Source organism: Enhydra lutris, unplaced genomic scaffold (assembly GCF_002288905.1).
Source record: "Enhydra lutris kenyoni isolate GAN:26980312 unplaced genomic scaffold, ASM228890v2 scaffoldscaffold5, whole genome shotgun sequence".
NCBI lineage: Eukaryota > Metazoa > Chordata > Mammalia > Carnivora > Mustelidae > Enhydra > Enhydra lutris.
In genome coordinates this window covers 29,124,204-29,149,068 of record NW_019154089.1, presented here as the reverse complement: position 1 = coordinate 29,149,068, position 24,865 = coordinate 29,124,204, and the positions used below count along the sequence as shown (strand labels likewise).

Genomic DNA, 24,865 nt, shown 5'->3' with positions numbered 1-24,865 from the left:
GAGGGTTGGCTTATAGAAAGTCTTTGTACTCAAAGTTGACTCACATCAGCTTTTAATGGCTGTGGTCAGCGATTATGACTTGCTCATTCCATAAACACGAGCACCCACAGGTTAAAACAGTTAATACTAATTTCATGAGCTCATGTCCCAACTGTAACTCAAAATCCAGTATGTCTGTTAGTAAACCTAGAAAGGCATATAAAAATCTACTATTAAAGGAAAAGATACACATGTGATTCTTGGAATTTGAAATTCACCTACAAGAGAAAGGAAAAAAATACTTCCAATGTATTCCTCTCACTTCCAAGAGCCTTTCGAGGTGGGGCGGGGGGGGGGGGGGGGTTGGTCACAGCACTGAGAACACAAAAGCAACTTTTTAGAAGGAGATTCTTTCCCCAAGGTTAGACTTATAGGGAGTTTCCCCTGGGACATTTAAAGGAAGCCAGGCCAAAGAAGTAGAAAGTAGATTGCTGGGAGCTTCCTGTTCTGGTTGTGCGGAGGTGGAAAGGGAGGGGCAGTACTGGGCAGCCTAATAGGCCTTTTCATCTTCAATTGACTGTAATGCTAAGTACATTTGTCATGGACTCAAAAATCTATCTTCAAAATAATGAAATCTGGGCACACCCATCTATAAAGTGGGGATAACAATGCTTAACCTGATTCTTGCAAGAGAAATTAGTTTCTATTTAGAAAGTACTTTGGTGATGAAAATCACTGAGTGAAAAATACTTGTTCTTCTCCCCCACTGGTCCTGGGAAATAGCCTGTCCGAGGAGGCCTGAGAATTCTGGCTCTCGGCGGCCAAATGAGTGACCGTAAGAAGTCAGCTAGGTTTGGGAGCTGACCTCGAAGGAAACCAAACATGGGCTTTAAAAAGCAAACATCAATGAAATTACTTTTCAGCATTAAGCTCCCGGACCCGGTGGTACTGGCTATCGATGGTTCTCTTCTGAGGCCTTCTTTGCTTTCGCTTGGGTTACCACACACCTCCCAACTCAGGTCAAGTCCTAAGGAGACTCACTGATTGTGCTTGATGAATATTCACTGGGAAACAAGAAGGAGAGTTGCCCCAAGCCTCACAAGGACCTCTTTGTTTCCTAGAACAAATGCCATAGAAGGGAATTGCCAAGGAGAAGACCAAAAGACCACGAGCAAAGACACTGCAAGTGGGCCCAAAGCCTGAAGATCTGTAAATACCAGAAGGTTTTGGTTGGGGCCTCTACAAAGTCCAGCAAACCAACACCCATTCAGTATCGTCTTCAGGAGCTAAGGAAGACTCTGGAGATGCTCTCTCACCTCCACCCGGTAAAAGTACAGAGAACCTGGAGTCCCTAACTTTGGAACTGCTTTCTAGTGTTGAAAAATTAGTATCGAAGATTGATGTCAAAGGAATATAGCCCTGAAGCTAGAAAGGGAAAAAGAATGAGGACACTTCTATATGGATAACAAAGTATTTAGATATGAATAGCAAAATATTTCTTCTTGGTCATCTTATTAATTGCCACGGTGCTTTTTAACCTTCCTTTTAGAGATCCCACCAGCTTCTCTAAAGAATGAAACTTCAGCTTGCACAAAAGCCAAGGTGTCTGAGCTGAGTCCCCATGACTGACTGATGACCTTTGTAAAAAGGTGCTTATCCTGACAGGCCATTGTCTTGCCTGCCCACCTCAATCTGCATCCCTGGTTGCTCCTTGTCCCTCCCTTCTCTTTCACCCTCCCAGCTGGGGACCTTGTCACTCAAAATTCAGCTGAGTTTATTTCATTCACCCTACCAAACTGCACACACGCTGCATATTTCGGTATAGAATTGTCACACAATCAAATGGTTCAGACAGAATTTTAGCGATATGGTTATCAAAGCAGACCCTTAACGGGTGAAAAGGATTTATTCCAAGATGCATTTTTATGAATTAAGATCAGCTGAAAAATCCTGTTTGTGGACCTGAGTTCTAAATTAGAATTTTAAATTCTAAAAAAATTTAATATTAAGTTGCAATGGTTTTACTGTTTTACTCAGGAAACACCAGAAGACCAGGAAATGCTTCCCTTTGTTTTAGGCTTTGTTTACCATTAATGACTGGATGAATATCTTTGTCACTGCCTGAAAACCTTCTCATCTATTTCTCCTCTACTCCCAATGGCTTCCCATCTCACGCAGAGTAAAGACCCAAGGTCTTCATATGGGCTACAAAATGGGACCAATATGCCGCTGGCAGCACCACCTTCTACTGTCTTCCTTGCTTGTTCTATTCCAATCACACTGTCCCCCTTACTCATCCTCAAGCCAACTAGACACACTCTTCCTTTGGGGTCTCGGCTTACTGCTTGGTCTGCTCTAACTTCACTTCCCCTAGATATCTGCCCACTTCCTTTGTTCTGTTGGTCTTTGCTCAATTAACAACCTATCAGTGGGACTTTTTCTGGCTACTTTATTTCAAATAACAATGCCAATCCCACCCCAAATACTCCCTTTCTCCATTTCCTGAATTATTTTCTTCAGTAGAATTCATCACCATCTGCCATCCTATATATTTTACTTGTTTACTGTCTGTCTCCACCCACAAAAATGTAAGCTCCATGTGGGCAGGGAGCTGTTTGGTTTTGTTTTTACTATTTCATTCATGCTGGATCCCCAGGGCTAGACTAGTGCTTGAATCTTAGGAGGAACTCAATAAATATTTGTTGAAAGAATAAAAGAATGAAGGAGGAAAGGAAAGGCAAGAAGAAAGTATATTATTCCTACCCCCAGCCCCTTGCTGTATCCTTTCACTATTTACTTTGTTTTCTTTCCCTCTTCTGTCGCACTTTTCCTCCCTAAAATATTCCCCTACATCCTGCAACTTCAGTGTCACCCCATTCACTTGCTTAACCTTCCTTCTTCCTTCACCATCTTCTTGGACATTTCCCAGGCCTCCTAAACCAGGTCAAATCACCATACACACTCCCCCACCTCCACGAGACAGACCCTACAAAGTCAACCAAATATTTGGCGTCTTCTCTCTTACAGACTTATCACATTATAGATTTCACATTCTCGTGTGTGACTTTTTTCATTAATGTCTGAGCTCCGGGCCCCCAATCTGACGAATACTATATAAGTTCAGTGAACACTCTATCCCAATTTACTAGCACACCGAAGTCATGCAATAACTATTTGTCAGTTGAATGAGTAAAAATGTATCCTCTGAAGTAAACAGTAAGTCACATACTAGTTGTAGCTAAATGCTCCCCAGAAAAGCCTCCTAATGGTAGTGGGAGTGGTGCCTATGGTCATCCGCATTGTTATCATACACGATGTCATCTTTTGGTCCTTACCATCTCTCCTACCTGACCCAGCACCCTTGACCATTTGCAACCACCTTCCACCCTGAGGAAACTTGCGGATACCCATACTTTACAAATTGCAATCCCATCCTTATTCCGAAGGCACGTTCCTGGTTCTCCCATTCTTCCATGCTTCCTTTGTAGAATTTACTGCTCTGAATGTATCTACAGTTTTCCATGCTCTACAAGGTCATAAATGCAACTGACTCTCTTTATAGCTCTAATTCCTAGCACAATGGCATGTTCAGTAAAAGGCTGAATAAACCAAAGAGTAGGTGCCCTATTCTGACTGATTTCAAGCCTCTACGATTAGATGGCAACCTATGGTTCGAGACAAAATCAAAGCCTCGTCTTTTAACTTTCAAAAGCATATAAGCTTAAGGAGGAAAGTCTGGCAAATCACCCAGATCTCTGGTAACCTATGTTCACAGTCTCAAGTAAGGGTATAGCCAGCAGTTCTGACCTTTCACATCCTGGAGTTTCTCAATTGCCATTTGAGAGACATTTCAAAAATCCTCAACTCTGAACTGTCTCACTTGACTATCTGATTTGCATAATTTTTTCAAGTATATTGGTACAAAAAAAAAAATCCTCACTAGAAACATACACAGCTTTGCGATGGTTTTTTTTTTTTTATAATTTCTTGAATATATACACACATTATCTCCTTGATAGGCAAGAATGGCTCTTTAAGGAGCTCTCATGATCAATCGTAAAAATACATATTTAGAATACTTTTTAAAACATGTGTATTATAAAAATGTTTTAAAATGAAAACTATTTACCCAAAAGACCATAATGGTTCTGAAGAGTATTTTGTAAATCCATATCTGAGGTTTTAAGGGGGGAAAAAAAGATTTCTGACCTGGGAGATCATAAAGACTTCACTGAAGCCATTAACATTTATTGTCTCTCAAGGGCTAAAATGTTGCTGGGAACATGTTTCTAGGTTAGAGGAAAACACAGCCCATCCTTCTAACAAAGGGTCTTAGATGCTTCTCTCTGTCCTGTCCCAAAGGCTGACAGACACCAGTCCATTATACTAACTAATGGCACACTTAGAATAAAATGCCATCCAAAAGATGTTAGCCCAGGGACCTTGACTAATGGGTACTGTCTAATGTTCAAAGACCCCGTCAGCTCTGGTCACTGATGAGACATTCTCAGAGTAGTGCATTAAGACCTTGGTGGAGAAAGTCACTGTGGGAAATCTGATAGGATGAATTGGATATTTGAGGACAAAAACACCCTTTATCCTTTTTGTCTCAAGTCTGATTTTGGAGAAAAGTGATGATTAATAATCTCATGTAAAAACCTAATCTCCTACACCTTGGGTATCTCCTTCCTCAGTCCTGACCAAAGAAAATGTATGAATAAGAGCCCTTAGCCCTTGTACTTACTACTTACCGTATGCTATGTTTACTAAAGCAGGAAAATGGAACATTTCCTTGTTAACAGGGAAAAAAATCCATTCACTTCAACATGACACTGAATATTTACTTTAAGAGAAGCAAGGGTCTGGTGAATGGTAGAAAGTATATTGTATCAGTCCCAAATTTGTGAATCCTATATAGAGCATATTTTTTTTTTCCAACTATGAACAACAAAAAAAAAAGGTTGTTTATTTTGTTGGTTTTTTTTTTTTTTTTTTTTAAGGAAAAAGGAGTTGGGGGACAGGCTGGAAGAAAGAGAGGGGAGAGAAGGAAGTGGGAGGAAAGACATCATTAATATTATATACTAAGAGCAGGCCTAAAGCAAAATGTCAACAGGCAACTTATAAACAAAAATCAAAAATGGAAAAACTGAGAAACTTAACCACAGCCACATGAGAAACACTTGGTCACACATAATTGGGGTAGAGGCTGAAAGGGGGCTCACGTGGACACATTTTTTACTTTTGTGTACTATGGAGCTCACAAATCTCTTCTGCGCTTCCTCAAATGCTTTACCTGTCAGGTCTGAATGACCAGCTGGGTTTGATCAGGACAGCATTGCACCCCCGCACAGGCGAAACCTGGTTGGGGACGACTGAACTCAGCTTTTACGCGGAAGGAAGTTAAGTTCCTAATAGTTAATGAAACAAGTGGATTCCTCTTCTTACACCTGAAATAACCTGCTTCCAGAGCCTGCCCAAAATACTGTCTCTGAAAGCAAATAGACCCAGCTAAGAGTTCCTTCAAAGCTAAGCTTTCATTTATTGTCAAGACAGACTCAAATTGGTCCTTTTTATGTAACACGTGAGTTAGGCTGACCTACCCATTCATACATAGCAAAGTACTGATTCATTGTGTTGGCTTTATTCCTTTCCTGTAATGTAACAAAAAGAATCTAAATACTCAAGAGTTCCTAAGCCCCTCGATGACAGTACTTAGCTCACATCAATGGTAATGGGACTTAAACCGAGGCATTTTAGGCAGAATGGATTTCTTTGTTGGGTACTTTACCTCTCTTTTCCCTGAGGTTGATTTCACACCAGCTATGTTCACAAGTCCATAATAAATCACTAGGAATGTAAAATACACTACACTTTCCCCCTCAAGTTGGCCTGGGTCATTTATCATTCTGTGGATTTCAAGAAGATGGTAGTGTTTTTATTGCAAAGGCCTTGTCATTACAGAAACTAGAAAAGAAAGTATTGATCACAATTAGACGGTATATTAGCAGTCCCTGATGCCTGGACTGCTGAGGATTTCAACCTAGATCATTCTCCCCTCTGTTAAAAGTCTGGACAGCAATTTCTTTTATGTTAGAATACTAGTATAAACCCATAAAATGTAACCTAAAAATGTAATTATAATTGCCATGCCAAAAGCAAGCCAGTCAATATCTTCGAGATTCTAATAGTTTCAAGCACTATTACCTTAACGGTCTCACATCACAGTACTGATTAAAGAAACATTTTGTCTTTTTATCTGTATGGAATGGCCAGCGTAATCACCGAAGCATAGAGAGCTGACATATTTATTAGTGAGTATACATCTTGGTTCAGGCAGTGAATGTCAATTTAGGTGTGGAAACTTACAACAGAGCTCTCAGTATCAATCCGGGTTCAGGTTCTTCTAATGCTCCTGAGGTGGCCACCCCAAGCAGAGGAGATCTTAGAATCTGCCCCTCCACCTAAATGAACTCCTCCCACAGATTTTCCAGAAAGAAGCTCTTCTTGGGAGCTTTCAAACTGGTCTTCAATTGGCAGTGACTATCATGGAACCACTTTCAACCAAGAGAGACAAGCCTGAAAGGAGAGGCACCGAGTGGGTGGAAAGCACAAGGTAAGGCCAGGCTGACAGCAAGTCCGCTCTCCAGCCCACCCTTCCTGACCAGCAAAACAGACAAGCAAACAAAACTATTCATTTTCCCTGTATTGATTAAAATAAATGCAAACTAAAATATGAGAATCAAAGCCTATCATTTTCCCACAGAACACATCATCTATAATTTATATCTTGAAAGGTACCTATCATCTCATTCCAGACAATTACCAAAGGCAGAATTAGAAGGGACGTGTCAAAGGGTTTCTCCACGGGAGTCACTTAACGCTGTTTCTTTCACCAAGCTATACAATGGAATTATATAAACCTGGGATGTGAGAAATATATATATATATACATATATATGTATATATATATATATTTTTTTTTTTTTAAAAAGGCTTTTCCAATGAACAGCATTCTCCTGATCATTTCTCTGAGACGTGAAAATAAATTTCCTCACAATTCGTCTAACAGGAAGAAAATGCAGTGTCCCATCAGTTCAGAAACATCAGCGCAGTGGTCAACTAACAATTTCTTACCACATGATGTGCACAATTAATTTTACAATCTGACTTATCTGCGTAACGTGTGTTTCTAAAGCTGGATATCCAATGGGTGGAGAAAATCTGCTTCGTTGCGGGAAACACGTTCTGTGACTTAGAGAAACACAACAGCCCTGCCCTCCCAGTGGGCTGCTACGCAAAAGCATCCATTCTGACTCTTCACCACCTCTTAGGTGAACAGGGAGCCAGGCCCCGTGCCATCCTGCCTCGAGCAAGAGGGAGAAGAGCGGGGAGAACCACAGAGGCTTAAAGGGATGGGAAACGGGTGCTACGGGCTCCAAAATGAAGTGAGAATGCCAATTGCGTCATCTCGGGACAGCCAGACAAGGGGAAGAGGCAGCGTCGCACCTACACAGTCTACCCATGGGTTAACTGGCATTTCTAATACTTTTCACCTAGTCTGACTTGACAGATGCCTAACCTTAGCTACTGAGTGGAGACAGGCTGATGGGTCTTGGCCATACAGGGGGAAAATTTTTGACGCTTCTCACTTATGACATGATTGATTTTCTTTCAGCGGCCCTTCACTTTGGGAAGTGGCGAGGGCTGGCTCACTGCGCCCCGGTGCGCCCTGACCCCCGACACGCGGCCGCTGTGAGACTGGAAACCGATGACGGCAGAAACCTAAAAAATCAATAGGCCCTGTCAGTCAGAGGCGAGGCGGACGTCTTTTAAAAACCCAATCACGACATGTATTTGCTGCATGGTGCGGATCTACTGCACACTTGAGAACACACTGAATTTCCCCTTCTCCTTATTTATTTATTTATTTGGCTCTGCTTTACACTTCATTTTACCTCTTTTTGAGGTGTGTTGGTGGGGGGAGACCCTAACCTTTCAGGCAGCTGAGGAAAGGGAGCAAGTCATTTGGTAAGGTTGGTTCGTTGTGTTATTAACAGGAAAAATTCCCTGGAAACTATTTGAATAGTATGAAATAAATAGAGCACCTTGTGGCTGCCAACATAAACAGTGACATCATTTTTTTTCTACATTATCTGGAAAGAATTTAGATATAAGATTTGTAAGTCTAAAAACACACGAGGGCCAAGCTGCTTAATAGACATGGTCTTTAAGGAACGAGTATCGTTAATTTTTCTTCTGGGGTTTCTTTAAGGTGAGAGAATTGAGGACACACATACACACTCTATAGCTCTCTGCTGGGGAAAAGCAAGCACTGGGAGGATCGTTCCGTTTCCAAGCAGGGTAAGCGTAATATTCTCCATTCAGTGTGGAAGAAATATCAAATATGCATCCTTCCTTTGGGAGACAGACAATGCAAAAGATGGCATTTAGCTTCTTCGTGATCTGAGGAGGGGGGAATAAATATCAACTATGACAACCCAAAAAGATAAGAGAATACCATCCGCTGGAATGCTTCCACACAGAGAAAGAAACCCCACACTCACACAAAAAGAGAAAAGAAGGAAGTGGAAAGGGTTCGGAGGCTACAGATAAAGAGGGAAGCTACTATTACGTACAATTAAAATGCCTACTCGGAGAGCCATGCACAAGTATATTTCAGAATTTCTGTGACACTCTTCTTCTTTGTTTACAGAGAAATAGATAGGTATATCATGCATCCTCTTAAAATCCACCAAGGTAAATATCATATATTAAAAAAGAAAACAAATAAACAAAATCTGTGCCTGAATTCCCAAACTAAGCCCAATTAAAGGTTTCTTTATGGCTGTAAACCTGACAAGCTACAATTTCCCCCTGTTGCAGTGGGTGTGTGTGTTTTAATGTAATATTAATGAGCCAGGATGGAGGGTCATAAAAAGTGATAGGTTTTTGCGATGGTAAATTATAAATCGGTATTGATTTTTCCCGGCACTAATGCAGCCAGCTTATTGTAAGACACCACAGGCAAAGTGCACTTTATCAGATTAGACTGGGGCCGGTATCAAATATACATGAGAATAAGGATGCATTTGTGAGTTAGACTAGACTTTTCTTCCCTAACAATGCATGAAATTTTTAAGGAAAAAAAAAAAACAAAACAGACAAGGATACTGGGAAATTCAACATTTTTTCTAAAGCACAAATTTCCAGAATTGTTGCTCTTGGGACAATTTGTTTCCCAATGAATAGAGGGCAGTAATAATACTAATGAAATTATAAATAGTTTTCTTTAAAGGCTGTTCTAAGTTTCTCTTGTTTAATTTGTAGCTCAAGACTGCCAACAACAAAAGGGCATGCTTCTGGTCTCTCCACCGTGTCCACCCTCCGGGTAACATATCATTCTTTTTCCCTCTGCCCACAAGTCACGTTGAGTGAACCACGGTGGAAAAGAAAGTGTTATGTTTTCAAGTGGCTGAGGTTCCTCTCCATGGACATTTTGTACTCATAAGGACTTGATTAGATACTTCAGTGTCAAGAGGAAAGAGGAGCAGGAGAGAGACTAAGAACAGGAGAAAGAAAAGAAAATGACTGGGCCCTGTTTCCCTCAACAAAGATGTGATTATTTGTCCTCTGTCCAAACATGGGTCAGCCTCTGACTCAAGCTAATGTCAACAGAGAAGAAAGTCCTCATCCTGAGTGAGTGAGTGTGTGTGTGTGTGTGTGTGTGTGTGTGCGCATGCACACGTGTTGCCTTTTGTTCTTTGGAAAGACTTCTCCAGCTTTGTTGGGAATGCTCGCAGCCCTGTTTCCAAACACTTCCCGACTTCGTCCTTAAAACTGCTAGCACACACTCTGTCAAAACCTGCCGCCTTCCTCCGGGCACAAAGGCTGAGCCTCTGCCACGTGATTGCAACCATGCCCAGCTCCCGAGGCCGGGTGCTCAGCCAACACTCCAATCTCTGTCTCCAGGGCGTGAACAGGAATTGGAAACCAGCACGCTCACCCCACAAAACAGTCTTTTTTTTTTTTTTTTTTTAAGAAGTCGGGAAGAACATGTGTTTATTGACAGTTCATTAACAAACATCAACCCCCCTGCAAGCTGTTTACTAAGGAATGTAGTGAAGTGAAGAAGTGTGAATATAAATAACTAACAAAGAAAGAATGGAGAGAAACTATCTCAGGGCTGTCCCCTTTTAAATGCACTTTGAATCTGTTTTCTTTTCTGCCTGGAAACATGATGCTACTGAAGGTGTACGCCAGGCACCCAAGACAGGAAACACAGGACATGTTTATGTACTGGTATCTAGAACATTTCTATAAAACTCTGCAAAACCAGAGAATGCCATTCCTCTTCATTTTCTCTCTTTGCCTTTATCAAGAGATTTAAACTGTTTTTTAAAAGGAAAAGTAAGCTAATAAGTTCCATAATAATAAGGTTAAAGCTATGATACTATTGCTTATTTCTAAAATATGAAGGATGTCAAAACCGCAGCAGAAGTTCACAAAAACCAGACTCCAATCTCAAGGAGCGTAAAATCTGTTAGGGGTAAGCAAAATCAGCAAAGAACATATAACATTCAATAAGGTGTTTCTCATTTGTTACATCAATACTCAAAGTGGACCATACTGTGTGAGGGGAGCTAACTATTTCCAAATGTTTTTTAAAAAAAAAAAGATACTACAATATCCTTGCATCAAAATGACTCCCGCAATTATGGAAACAAGAGAAAATGTTTTGAGACAAGAACAAATCAGGTAAAACCTAATAAAGCCAAAAGGAAATTAGAAAAATAGAAGGTTGTTTTCATGGAAGTTAAATCTTTTCACTGAAAAGTGATCTTTATTATATGTCAAATCAACATCTCAGGGTCTTTTTTATAAAGTTTTGAAAGTGAAAGCATACATTTTTACCTATGCTAATTTAACTTCATTAGTGATGCCAAAACCCTCATTTACATTTTTCATAAAATTATGCAGCAGTTCTCTCCGCTTTAGGGATAAAGCTAATAAACAAATACATAAAATAGTGTATTTTAATTAAACATTATCCCATGAAGTAATATTGTACACCACTGTCTAATACAAGAACAACTTTTTTACTTAAAATCAGTACAATATTAAAATATTAAAACTCATTAAAAATTAATTTAAAAATACTTTACAAGCATTCAAGTACTCTGAGTTCTGTATTTTTAAAGGTTTTATGTTGTTGTTGTACATATGATATAATCCCTAAGCTCCTAGCAAAATAGTGCAAGAATCTAAGGTTACTTTGCAGAAATGCACTGACAGACTTAAAAATTTTTTTTTCTTAAGAAGGCTCCATGCCCAGTGTGGAGCCCAACATGGGGTTTGAACTTAGGACCACCAAGAGATAGAGACCTAAGCTGAGATCAAGAGTTGGACACAACTGACTGAGCTACTCAGGTGTTCCCAAAATTGCTATTCTAAAAAATATTTCACCAAAGCAGTGTTGCTAGAATCTTACAAAAAACAGAAACAAAAACAAAAACAAAGGGTCCCGTAGACACATATAACAAAACAGGATCTGGGATACTTGATTCAAGATCTAGCTAGGAAAGGCTCTTCGATAACATCATTTTAAAACTGTGTCTGGGGCGCCTGGGTGGCGCAGTGGGTTAAAGCCTCTGCCTTTGGCTCAGGTCATGATCCCAGGGTCCTGGGATGGAGCCCCGCACCCACATCCGGCTCTCTGCTCAGCAGGGAGTCTGCTTCCTCCTCTCTTTGCGTGCTTCTCTGCCTACTTGTGATCTCTGTCAAATAAATAAATAAAATCTTAAAAAAAAAAAAAAAACCTGTGTCTGGTTCACTCAACCAGAACCTATCTGAGCACCTACTATGTGCCCAGCCTGAACAATGCACATGGGATTCAACTGTGAATTCATAGCCTGGAGAGGAGAATTCAAAATAAGTTACTACCAGCCTAGACCAAAGCACAAAATAATTGAAACTCTCTATTGATAGACAGTTGGTAGATTTTGAAACATGCCTAGAAATGTCTTTAGAAATCCTAGGTCAAATAGAAAACTGCCCTGAGACAACGAACTAATGAGGGCGAATCAACTGATATCTATTAAATAAATATTAGCCACTAGAGTTGTTACTAGTAGTATTATTTGCATAGCAAGGCTCAAAGGTACAGATTGACCAAAGCTTCAAAACACAGATGGAGATGATGCGCTTGTGCATACTTTGTATTCTAGTTAACAATTGTGTTTTGAGGGACTATTGATTGTATGTTGGACACTGGGTTAGACAATGCAAAGAGTTAACTAAGTTACCTGAGGGCCATAACTTTATCTTTTTTCCTGCTCTGTCTCCAGATCCTGGCATACTACCCAACACAATACAGGTACTTGCTAAGTATTTGTTGAATACATGAATTAATAACCAAATAAAAATCCCTATTAACAAGGTGTTAGTCTAATTACCTTTGCCATACTGGGATTTTTCCATCACAAATCCAGCTTGCTGTCTTTGAAAACTGGTGTCTAGCTACAAGTAATTAAATAAAATAGCCATGATCACTTGATTTGGGGAATATAATCCAAGCGGTATTTAAGGGAAGAGAGGGGTTTGTGATCTGAATAGGGCCAAATTCCCACCCAGCATCCTATGTATGAGGTTCTTGATTTAACCAGAATTACCCTGAAAGGAAATTCAACACCACAAATGGTCAGAAACACAGCTTTATCACCTCGTGGGGTTGATTCTTCACAGGACCTGTGGTCCCTGGCCCCTGACTCCATAGACCACACTGTGTTGGTAAATCTTGGATACACATCACGGAGGCTCCTGGCTCCCTCATCCCATAGTGTCTCAGTCTTGTGACAGAGCTCTTGTTAGAAAAATGTCAGCTTTTCCTTTTAATCAAAGGACCATGATGGCCCAGAATGTGGTAAAAGCAGGATAGCTCCCTTTGGCAGCAAGACTTTCAAGCTGTATCTTCAATTTGGTTGAGATTCTTCCTAACCCGAAGACATGAGAGGAGAAAGGAAGACCAGACCCCAAGGAAACAGGTAGGGGCTCCCCATATAAATAGTGTGTTTGAAGAGGCAAGTTCACTTAGCAAGCTCTCTGGAAGTATGACTGACGTGGTATTTCCAACACAACTAACTTACAACACTATCTGAACTCTGCTGCCTCCACTCGTGGACGCGGGAGGCATCTTTTTCCAATATTGGTGGAATGTTCTCTGGAGCAGTATTGATCGCACAGTGATGGGAAACTGCAGGACAAACCTGAACTAATTAAGCAGTAAGCTCAGACTACCTACCTTCGATACTGTTTGAAGGCACATTTAATTACTGCGTGGATGCAACGACACGAAGAAGAACATGCCATTTAGGTAAATGTATCAAAGAGTATTGACCGAATGACTAAGACTCCCTATCGGCTCTCATGCCTTTGGAGAATCAAAGGGAATAAGAAGCAGATATTTCAAATTGGAAAGAGAATGCTACCAAGTATGCAGGGGGCTGGGGTGTGGAGGCAGAGGGCAACGACCAAACCAGGGATATTGTGCTCAAGAAAACCTAGAATAAATAGATTCCAGGCTGAGCAGAAGCCATTTTTTTTCCTAAGAACTGAAGAGTTTCAGTATTTTATCTGGGCAGAATCTCATCCTGCAACTTTGTGTGTGGCGGGGGGGGGGGGGGGGGGGGGTGTCCAACCAAAGAAAGAAAATAGAAATATCTCTTTGTATAGAAATATACTTAGAAATTCAGTAACAAAAATAGAATTAAAATGCTGATTACCATTATAATATTTGAGTCCTCCAGTTAGCAGCTAATTTCCCATGAATCTTGTAAGGGTCTAAGTCATACTTGGAATCTCAAAAGAAGGGGTCAAACAGCAAAAGGTACCAACCCTTCAGCGCCTCAAGCTCCTCTGAATTCAGCTGGTCGCTTTAGTCAAGACACCCCCGACAGAGTGTGATTAAAAATAACACAAATAGCCAACATGATAAATGTGAAAATCTTCAGCTGGTTTGAAAATTTGCTTTCGATGATCATGGGCCTCATTACTTCAGGTTTCTCATGTCTATCTTCTAAGTTTCTCAAGTCTCTTGCCTGAAGACCAAAGTTTAAACTTCATTTTTCTATTTGGTGGGTACCTGACCCCCCCCCCCAAAAAGAGTATTTTGCTTGTAAGTACTGACCATCACATCCTCAAGGTAAAGAAACTGTAACAACAACGTATCCAGGACTCTTTTAGTGGTGCCAGTACACGAGTATCAAGTAACAGCAAATCACATATTGAGAAGGTCTGTCCCTTTTCGATTTTCTCTTTATTGTTCTGATGAAGTCCAAAAAGAGAGCCTCAGTTTGGTGCCGGCATTTCTTGGACACCTGATGCTCGCCGGGCTCTGTGTGGAGCAGGGTCCCTGGCAAGCAACAGTCTGCAGCTACATCACCATGCCACAGCTCTCTTTTCACTGCATGCCCTCTGTGGCTGCCTTCCGTTTACTGCGGGAGAGGCTGAACTGCCACTTACCGCAGTGCTATAAAGTCTCCTTTTCAAATAAAGTCAAGTTTAAAGAGTGAGTTGATGTGAATACATTTATTTGTAAAAAGCAGTACAGACGGCACACAGACAGGACAGAATTGTGAAAGAGGTCTCAGGATGATATTGGCAAGGTTTCCGGAGCTGAGAAACTGACGACCTAGGTTTTGAGTGGGAGCTTTGCCCCTAAGCAGCTTTGTGACCATTTGGAAGTGAGTGAACATCACTTATCTTGACCATAAAGGGAAGGCTTTAGGTCAGTGTTTTCAATCTGACTGTGCACTACAATCACCTCCGGATTTTTTAGAAAAGACCGGGGCTTTAGCACAGACCAATTAATTCAGAAAGTCCAGAGGTAGGGACTGAACATTAGTATTTGTTTTAAAGATTCTCAGGACATTCTAATGACAGGTCAGAGCTGAGAACTGCTGGGAGAGATGATTTCTAAAATCTTCTGACTCCTAATATTCCCTAGGAAGGGTAGAAAAGCTGGAAATCTGTTTTCTCTTTGCCCATACTTTTTCATTTTCTTTTTTCTTTTCAAAACTTCCCTCTCTTTCTCACAAAGTTCTAGATCCAAATATTCTTTCTGAATTTTGCTAATGTGACACCTCCCAAATCACCATCATCCACAAAAGCTATTAATGCTCTATTTCCTCTATTCCCCAGATCAGGAATAAATCCATTAAAACAAAGGCATCAGAGTCTAAACTCAGAAATTCCAGAAAGACCATCCAGATTTCTAACTCCTAGCTGGTGTCTGGGAGAAGGAGAGGAGGAGGAAGCTACAGTGCCTTGACTTGGATGCCAGTGAAGCCCACACAGCTCAGCTCCTGAATCCACTCGTGGGCAGGACCATGGATCCAAGCTCCCAGGAGATGCAGATACTGCAGGAGCCCAGAGCATTAGCTCTATGGCTAGTGTTCTCCATATGCCACTTAAGCCCCTTCATCAATAACCACTTACCCCTGGAATGGCATATCAGCAAAGCCATTCCGAGCAGCCTGGTTCTTCCATCCAGCACAGTCCCCAGGTCAAGGGCCAAGAGCATGATAAATGCCCAGCCACACGCCACACTGTCTCTTCCAGCCCCTGTCTCCTTCCCCAGCTTAATTAGGAAACAACATGTTTCCCGTCCCTCTCTGGTTTTCCGTTTCATCTCCCCTTCCTTATTCTGCAATGGGGTTGGTGGGGCCTGTCTTCACCTTCATGGTATAGCTGGTGCAAGTGAATACTGATGATAAGACCTGGATAAAATTAGGGACAGGTAGGATCTCAGGTACCTTGCTTCCTTATTCTTTCTTCCATTTCTTCTTTCCTCTTTCTTTCTTTCTTTCTTTCTTTCTTCCTTTCCTCCCTCCTTTCTTTCTCCCTTTCTTCTTTCCTTCCTTCTTCCCTTCTTTCCTTCCTCCCTCCCTTCCTTTCTCTCTCTCTCTCTCTCTCTTATTAAAAAGAGTCAATTCTATCTCCTCCCCTAGTTTTCCCAGGCTGACTTGGGTGATTCTCAGGCAGGGGCTCAAACTCAAACTCCCACAGGAACACACAAGAGGGTTACACACCACCCCTACGTAAAGAAAGGAGTTATCATCAGCAAAGCTGAGAGTTGCCAGGCAGGTGTCTGAGCCCATGGTTAAATATTCTCCAATTTTATAAGAAAAGCCAGATATACAAACTTAAATGTGGACTCTTCCAATTTCCTGTAGATAATGTAGACCTAACCAAATGCATCTGAGAGCTGAATTAAATCAGGGAGCCACACATTTGGGAACTTCTATAAGCTGTAAGGTTGGGGGAAGGAAAGAGCAAATTCCTAAGAATGTGATCCCTTTCGTTTCTTGCAATTTGCCAAACTTACATGACCCTTGTCTGGACCTAAACTTAGCGATTCAATCACTCAACATCTAATTAATAATGATTATGATTACTATTTTTACAGTGTTTCAAAAGTACTTCTGCAAAACACCCTTCTGAGTAAGGTACTGTTATCAGCACCAATTCACAAAGAGGAATCTGAGGTCGAGAGAAACTGAATAACGCACTTAGCCCACACAGCTCTGACGTGTTAGACACACTTTAAGCTGAGGCTGCCCAGTTCCAGCGTCCGCCCTTCTAACCCTGCATTAACAGTGCAGCTTCCCATCCCAGAACTAAGAGATCTTGAGAAGTATCACTAGCCAACATTTATTGGTTCTAGCTGGGAAGATAAAACAGACAGATTTTCAGTAACATCTAGGCTTCCCATGTATACCAGCTATGCACCTTTGGGCCGACTATTTTGCTTTCCTAAGCCTCAGTTTCTTCGTAAAACTGAGGTGGTGCTACCGTTTCCCATATAGGCTGGTCAGGTGGGCGTTACATGAGCTCATCCATGTAAACCCTTAGCATATTGCCTGAAGGATAATAAATGCTGGATAAAGCTGGGCTGCTATTGCTATTATTTTTATTTTCTTTACTATGAATCATCACTCCTCATATTCAACCCTCTACCCTGAAGCCACAGAATCCCAACACTCCCCTGGGCTTTAAGAACACTTTCAACTTTTCAAAGCCTTTTAACATCCATTATTTCATTTGATCCTCCCAAGAACCTGATGAGGTAGGCGGGGCAGGGATTACCTCATTTGACCGATGAGAGAATGAAGAAGGCACAGAGGGGTTCAGAAGACTTCCAAAGTCACACAGCTAAACGTAGGCTCCATAACCCTGAGGTTTCTTCTATATTGAGATATTTAAGAAGGCAATAGGAGGGGAAGACCACCAAAAGTAGAGACATTATATGTGTTCTTGGGTGCCTGGAAAATTAATGGGGATTAAAACACAACTGCCCAGGAAAAAAGATACAAGAACACTTCTGAAGAGGCATAATGAGTTGGAAATAATAAACTGCAAATTATACAGAGGAAATACATCCAGGAAAATATTACCAGAAGCAATTACTAACATGAGTAGAGGCCAGGGTGGTAATACCTGAAGAACTTCCCAGAGGACAGTAAGGGACCTGGGAGCCCTTCTAGATCTGCTGCAAATTGGAAATTGGAAATTTGAAAATCTGGAATTGGAGAATTGGAAATGGTGTCCTAGGGGCTGACTGGAGCAGCACTATGGAGAAAGCACATCATTATCCTTGACTCCTCTGTCTCTGGAGCACATCTTATGACATGGACAACAGAACTATTAAGTATTGTATTATCAGCGTCTAGCAGGTTATATGCCCCATAGTAGGTACTCATAGTGGATGGATGGATTGATTGAATGAATGAATGAATGGATGAATGATTCTGCCCAGGAAGATGGAAGAAGCTGTGAGCCCATCTGAAGTGGACCTAGCCCATTCTAGTATATGTCTGTCATTTTTCCTGCCCAATCCCTCTACCACCTCTTGTTCTATCAGCTGGTACAATTCCAAGAGCCTCTAAATAGCTTGCTATTCCTCTGAGTCTGCCTCTCAAGACATATCAATGATATAAATATAGAGAAGACATCCAAAACCTATTAGAGTTGTTCCAGCTGATGCAGAGGAGAGATACCTGCTTTAAATATTTTGCTCCATTTCTCTCCATCTGGCTTAGAATTGAGCAAAATAGAGCCAATGGAGTGACAGAGAGAAAACCTTAAATGGGTCTTCTCCCTCTGCCACACTCAGCAGCTAGAGACTACAGCTGAACCAACTCCCACCCAGTTCCAACAGCAGGCTCTCTGGCAACCACTGGTCTTTCCCACCCTGGGCTTAGGCCCTCTTTTCTGCCTGGAAGAAACATAGTTAACATGTCCTGCCCATGATGCAAACACTGCTTCCCGCCTTCTGGGTCACACCAGGAGATGTGTTGGCTTCCTGGTTCCCCAATATGAGGGAATCCTCCCATCCCCCCCAACACCCAGCTGAGCCACAATCCTCTCCTCCAGTAGCTGGACAGCTGTAGCCTGCACCTCCCATTCCAGCAAGAAACAGGAAAGGATGGGCTGGGGAAGGACAGAGGTCTTTCTGCAAAGCCTCCTCTTCAAACCCCAGGTCAAAAAGCTGGGATTCTTTATTTTTATCAAAATGCACCATTGGACCTGAATACAGACTGTGGGGATGGGAGATCACTGCTCCTGTGCCAAATAATGGGCAGGTTCTTGTCAGACTCTAAAGTGGGCACAAATCTCTTCACAACAGATGATGGGAAAAAATGGCCAGCAGGCTCTTGGAAATCCTCAAAGTACTTAGTCATGGTGAGCACTGTAATCCACCACCAACTAAAACCAAATTCAGGCATCCCCAGGATCAAGGCAGGGAGACATCTGGAGCAGTTTTGAGAGGATTGAATAAGGTAAGCTGTTGGAACTGACTGTGTTAAACACATGAAGAGTCGCGTACAGGGCCCTAGGCTAGGAGGTCCATACCGTTGACCATAAGAAGGTCTGTGTTCAGTGAAACTACTTCAGGCAGACACCCATTCTTGGCAATGTGTTCAAGTTGAGGAAAGAAGATAGAACAAGGACGGACTCTGGGCAGGGTGCACACTCAGAGTAAAGTGCAGGCCATCGGCCTTAGGCTTCCAAAACATGGAATGGCAGAGCATGACCTGTGGTCATCCAAACTCTGTGCAGCCCTTCTCATTAAGTCTTCCTCCCTTTGTGGGCAGCTCCAAACCTACCTCATGGCCATAAGAGCAGAGCAGCCGTGAGCACCAAGAACAGGACAGCAATATTTACTTCAGAACTTCCCCTAACAATGTTGGAAGAGTCTATGAGAGGCCAAGTGCCTATCCAGCCATTCACCCAGGAGCTCATTCATTTGAGACACATTAATTTGTTATACCAGCATCCAAGACATGCTGTGACTCACTCCTTCCCTCGTTCAAGACAACACGTACAGGCTGATGACCCGGGTTGTTGGGTTGTCATGCTAAGTGCTACCAGGTACATTACTTCTAGGCCAAGTCCTAGATGGCACAGCCCTTGTGGAGCTTCCAGTCCTAGGAGGGGGATTAAAACATGAGAGAAAAACAACCAGAACACAAGGTGCCAAGTGTGAGTGACATGAGAGAACCCGACAAAAAAGCAACAGAACGGTAGGGGAGCCACCGGAGAGGGGAGCAAGAGACAGATGGGGACACCTCAAGGTGGACGCCAAGCACGAGCCTCCTGGCACAGGGTGAGAATGATTCTAAACTCAGGAGTGGAGTCTGGGCATGGTGCAGCCCAAGGGTGGAGAGAGCAGTACAAAGCACATGCTCAGGAAAACACCACACAGGACCCCGACGTGCTCTTCCGTCAGACTGCAGCACCCTGCCGGGCCGGTGGGTGAACCAGGCTCTGGATTCCTGTCGGGAAGGCCATGAGATATCACTGCCCTCTCAGCTCAGTAGGACAAGGGGAAGTCCCCTGGCTGGAAAGGGGCCGATCAGCAGTGCATAGTAAAGAAGGCTTCCCCGGCTATAGTGTGGCGGAAGAGATCAGACAGAGGGACAAGTGGGGAGCCGAGGGCAGCCGGGCAGGCCTGAACTGTGATGGTGAAGCCACACAGTCCGTCGTCGTGCGAGGACAGACTCCCCCTGTGGTGTCATCAGCTCCGTCCTGGGAAACAAACACACCGGGCTTGGTTTGAAGAGGCAATGTGACTCCACACAGAACTGAGCTCCAAGTCGGGATGTCTAGTTTCTAGCCCTAACACAAGCAAAAACTAGCTGTGTGACTTCAAGCCGATCCCTTACCCTCCCTGCACCTTGGTCTCCTTGTCTGTCCCTATCTGCCATCACCCCTGATGAAAACTAGTGTTAGCTAGGGCAGATGTGAATGTATTTCCACTCTTTGGTAGCAACTGTAAAAACATAGGCTAAGTAGCAGAATTATACTCTTTCTAGAAGGCTCTACACTTTCTTGGCTTCTAGGGCAAAACCTAACTCCAAACATGGGCTAATCTCAGTGAAACCCCTCACTTTGCATTTTTCTCAGTGAGCCTGGTGATACCAAGAGCCACTGGAATGTAAGAGTACTCCATAAGCAGATCCCAACCCCGAGCCTGAGCCATGGGACCTGCCATGTGTCTCAATGTCCCCTCACTATAGAGTGGCACAGTACTGACACCAGGGGGGATAGAAGAAAGGAATCTCAGTCCTTGCTATTACTGTGTAAGCCTGAGCAACCTCCTACTCTGCCTTACTTTCTCCATCTGCAAAACAGTGTTAATAATCTCTATCACCTAACACTAATGAGATCATTAAATTAATACGTACAGTGCCTAGCACATGGTAAGCACTTGATAAATACTGGCTATTATTCATTGTTATTGTTACTATTGCTGACATAAGAGACCTTGTTTCACTAATTTCAAACTACAATATTTTGCATATCCTCTCTAGGGTACCAGAGGGATTCTTTAAAATATCTGAATTGCTTATAAAAATAGTTTGAAACATTCTATTGAATAAGTCACTGGTTTATTTTTTAAAGTTGGAAAATCTCCTATTTTATGCAAGATATGCCTTTGCAGAGATGGTCTTTTTTAAAAATGCTACCACATGTTTTGCCACTACTTCTTGACAAAATATTTTTCAAGAAAAGAGAGAGCACACGTGCGTGCACACATACACACATAATTGTTCTGTTGTCAAGAAAATGTATCAAGCCAGAGATGTGAACGCTAACAAAAGATGACAGTATTTGGCAGGCCTAAAAATGTTTGTCATCTTAAAAGTATTTATGCAAAAGCAGAAAATAAACTCTTCAATATTTTAGTCACTTTAGGTGATTAAGGCAAGTCATTAGGTTTTGGTTGAAAACGTTCTTGATGGAAATTCACCCTTCCCCAACCCAGCTGGTTTTAGCCTTCTGCATATAAAATTTCAACTGTTTCTTAAGTTTTATCTGTGTTAGCTGTGGAGTTTGGGGCATGGACACAATGCAAGGGCTAAAATGCCTTCCCCGCCTACCCAATCCAGCCCCTCCAGTGTTTCTGCAACAACTTTTAAATGAAAAGCATTTACCAGTTCTGAGACCTTGAGCAACTTACTAATTCCCCAAGTTCCAGTTTCGTCTTTTAAAAAGTTGGGTGGGGGTAGGGTTGAGGGAGAATATAAACCCTGCCTGCTCACCAAGAGAGAATAGATTTGAAAAATCTTTTTGTTAATGGCAAAGCTGTTTAAAAGGAGGGGGGAGGGGGCGTTTAAACCTATAAAGCTAAAGCTTATTCAACTGAGACTTTCCTCAACATTTTCCTGCAGAACCCTGAAATAAATCCTTGTAAGGACAAAAAGGTGTCCCTTTCGCCTACATGCAAGTAAACGCTGAGTTCATATGGAAGCAGAAGCTAAAATGTTCCCAATGGCTTTCCTTAGTGATTATTTTCATCAGAATTAAAGAAGTGTATACCCTATTGGAACAATTTATGAATGTGTATCTTGTGAAGTTATAAATACATTTAGATCCATTTCTCTTTCCTTCTTATAAAGACATTGATGTGTTTTTTCTGACATGCCTCATGAACTCAGTCAATCAAGTCTTTCTTAATGGAAACCACATGTCTGCCCAGAACTGTGTAATTATAATGCTAGGATTCTTGGCACTGCCAGGAAAAGGGGCATTGTCAAACCAATTAAAGTTTATTTACTTACATACCATTTCTGGATCAGAATGTTCTTTTTTTCATGCTGATGCTGAGAAAATATATATCTCATCAAGTTGTTGTAATTGTTTTTTTTTTGGACAGATTTACGTTTCTTACCAATTATATTCCTGGTTTGCATGTAACTAAAAATTTCTTTAAGAAGACATCTGGGAACAGCATCATGAGATATTCTGTAAATAAGTCTTTGCACATTTTACACCAAAATTACTGTGCTTGGCTATTTCGCTGCTGAAATGTACTTTTATAGGATTTATCTCCACTAAGGGGTATATTAGGAGCCCTGCTGCTTCCTCTAGACTTTTTAGGGACCGAGCATGGCCTACAAAAAGGTCTGGGCTTGGAATCTGGCTCAGCTACTGAATTGATGGATTACCTAGGGAAAAAAAAAAGTTTATTAAAGTCTCAATATTTTGTGGCTGAAAAATAGGAGTCGAAATTCTATTCAGAGAAATAACCTTGATAATGGGAAGTACTAGGGTTAGCAGGGAAAGCAGTGGGGTAAATATTGAAGGCAGACACCAGCTAGTTGAATGGCCTTTTTAGCCAATCTGAGCCTTCTTTTTTAACCTATAAAATGGGACTGATAATTCTTACCCATGAGCCTCACAGAATTGCTTTGAATTTAAAAATTAAAAAAGGAAAAGGCATCTTGCAATGTGCAAAGCAATGACTCTTGCTGCTGTCTCTGACTCCATTCAGTCCTCCAGGCTCAACTGAGAACCATGATCACAAACCAGCAAAAGTAAAACTGAGGAACAAATTTAGACCATGGCCAGAACTAAGAGGTGAAGGGGTTAAACCAACCAGACTGAAAATCTCAAATTCCAGTCTACTTGGGGGAGAATAGGGCCAGCCAAAGAAAGTAAGGTTGTCCCATGGAACAGGAGCTGACAATGCCTATGAACGTCACCTTCCACTGTTATCATTGGAGAGGAAGGACCCCACTTTATGTCAAGGCAGATGGGAAGATGGAGGGAGTTTCTTGGGTTCTCTTCTCTCATTCTGATGCTGGCTCCCACACTTCCCATAAGAAGGTTTACAGGTGCAGCATTGGGAAAGCCATTCAAACTTTTGGTCGGATGGGCTTATCAATCCTGCTGGTGGGCTGGTTTACCAATCACAGAAAGAGAAAAACATGAGCTGCTTCTCTCATCTCTTGGGTCCACCAGATTAAATGACTGTGAGATTCCTCTTTAATTCCCACCATGGAAAAAGCAATGGGGAATTCCAACAGTACGACTAGATTAAAGCGCAACCCAATTTCCTGCAGGCACCATAGCCAATGTGATTCCAGATATCACTTGGCTATTGTTGTAGATTGGCTTTGCCTGAGTCCAACAGGTAAGCCAGCGTTAGTATCTTTAAATTCTTGCCCTTAAAGTCAAAGGAGCTTTCATCTTACAAAGTCCACCATGAAAAGGTCTGAACAAGGCCTGCTACAGGGGTCTGTGCTAACACAACCACAGGCAACCCAGTAACACAGCCACAGAGCATTTTCTGGAACGAGCGTCAGCTCTGCTGGTGACACTCTGGAAACATCGCTTGGAGTCCTTTCAAGTAAAATACTATATTTCTTGGAACTCTGTGTCTAAAGTTTTGTCTGACCTTAACATTTATGTCATATTAGTTTGATGTCTCATAACGAGAATGACTGATCTTGCATTACCATTTTACATCTCATCATTTGAATGGTTATTTTTTCAGAAATTCATTTCTACCTCAAAATCCCAAATACACCGTTACACTAAGAGACCAATAGGGAAGGGGAAAAAAAAAAACAGTTTTACTCAAACTAATAACGCAGAAAATTCATGAATGACTCTTTTCATTAAGTAAGAATTCTTGACTCCAGACAGCACTCAGTGATAAGTTCCCTAGTTCATTTTGATTTTTGAACATTTAAACTAGCAATGCAGAAAATTTAGAGTTGATTTTTCTCAGCATGCAAAAATCCTTAAGTAGAAAACAAGTTCTTGTAGTTTATCTTAATTTTTGATAATTTATTCTGGATTTAACGCTTCAGAAATGCACAGATACAGACGAGAGGCGCATTTCTGGTGCTCAGCAATACACTCAAGGTGGAGAGAGCCCTCTGATGGGTGAACAGCCATCAAGTGAGAGAAGTCAGGGCCTTCCATTTGATTATCCCACTACCAAAACACATATTGTCCAACAAGGCATCCCCCTACCTCCTGGCCAAGCTTTGAAGATAAGTCAGTTTCTGCTTGGAGATCCTCTCCTAGCTGATCAGAGAATTCAGGGAATGGAAACAAGTGGGATGAAAATGGAGAAAAGGAATGCCAGGGCTTTCCCCAGGAACGAGTTTCCCTTTCATCTTCTCCCCAAAACTCTATTGTCCTTGGATTCCTACATATAAATTGTGTAAAATAGCCTGAACCTTTATCAATGGCATCTTTCTGGGGTCGTATTTTATTTAACAAGAGACTGAGATTCAATGTGGAACAGTCACTGAAGGGGAAAGTTTCAGGCAGAGTGACGGATCAGAGATGGGGAGACTCTCTCTAACTACGTTTGGCTTAGACCCAGTGGGAATGTGGGAGCAGGCATGTAAGCCTCAGAAGGACTCTGTGACCGTATAATCTCCAAATGCCTCTGAGCCCTGCGAGTCTCAGGGGCTGGGTGACCTCCCAGTGTGGAGGCCACTTTCAAGGCCCTTCAGTGGGATGCTCAAGAAAGAGCCTAGAACAGCCACCATATGACAGTGGTATGACTCTGGGATCTGCCATTTGT

General features: G+C 41.9%; 1 protein-coding gene across 8 annotated transcripts in view; it reads right to left on the bottom strand.

Annotated features, from left to right (window-relative positions):
- LOC111141248 (early B-cell factor 1) overlaps window positions 1–24,865 on the bottom strand; it is a 386,978-nt gene that overhangs the window by 261,972 nt on the left and 100,141 nt on the right. The gene's annotated exons all lie outside the window — the stretch shown is intronic.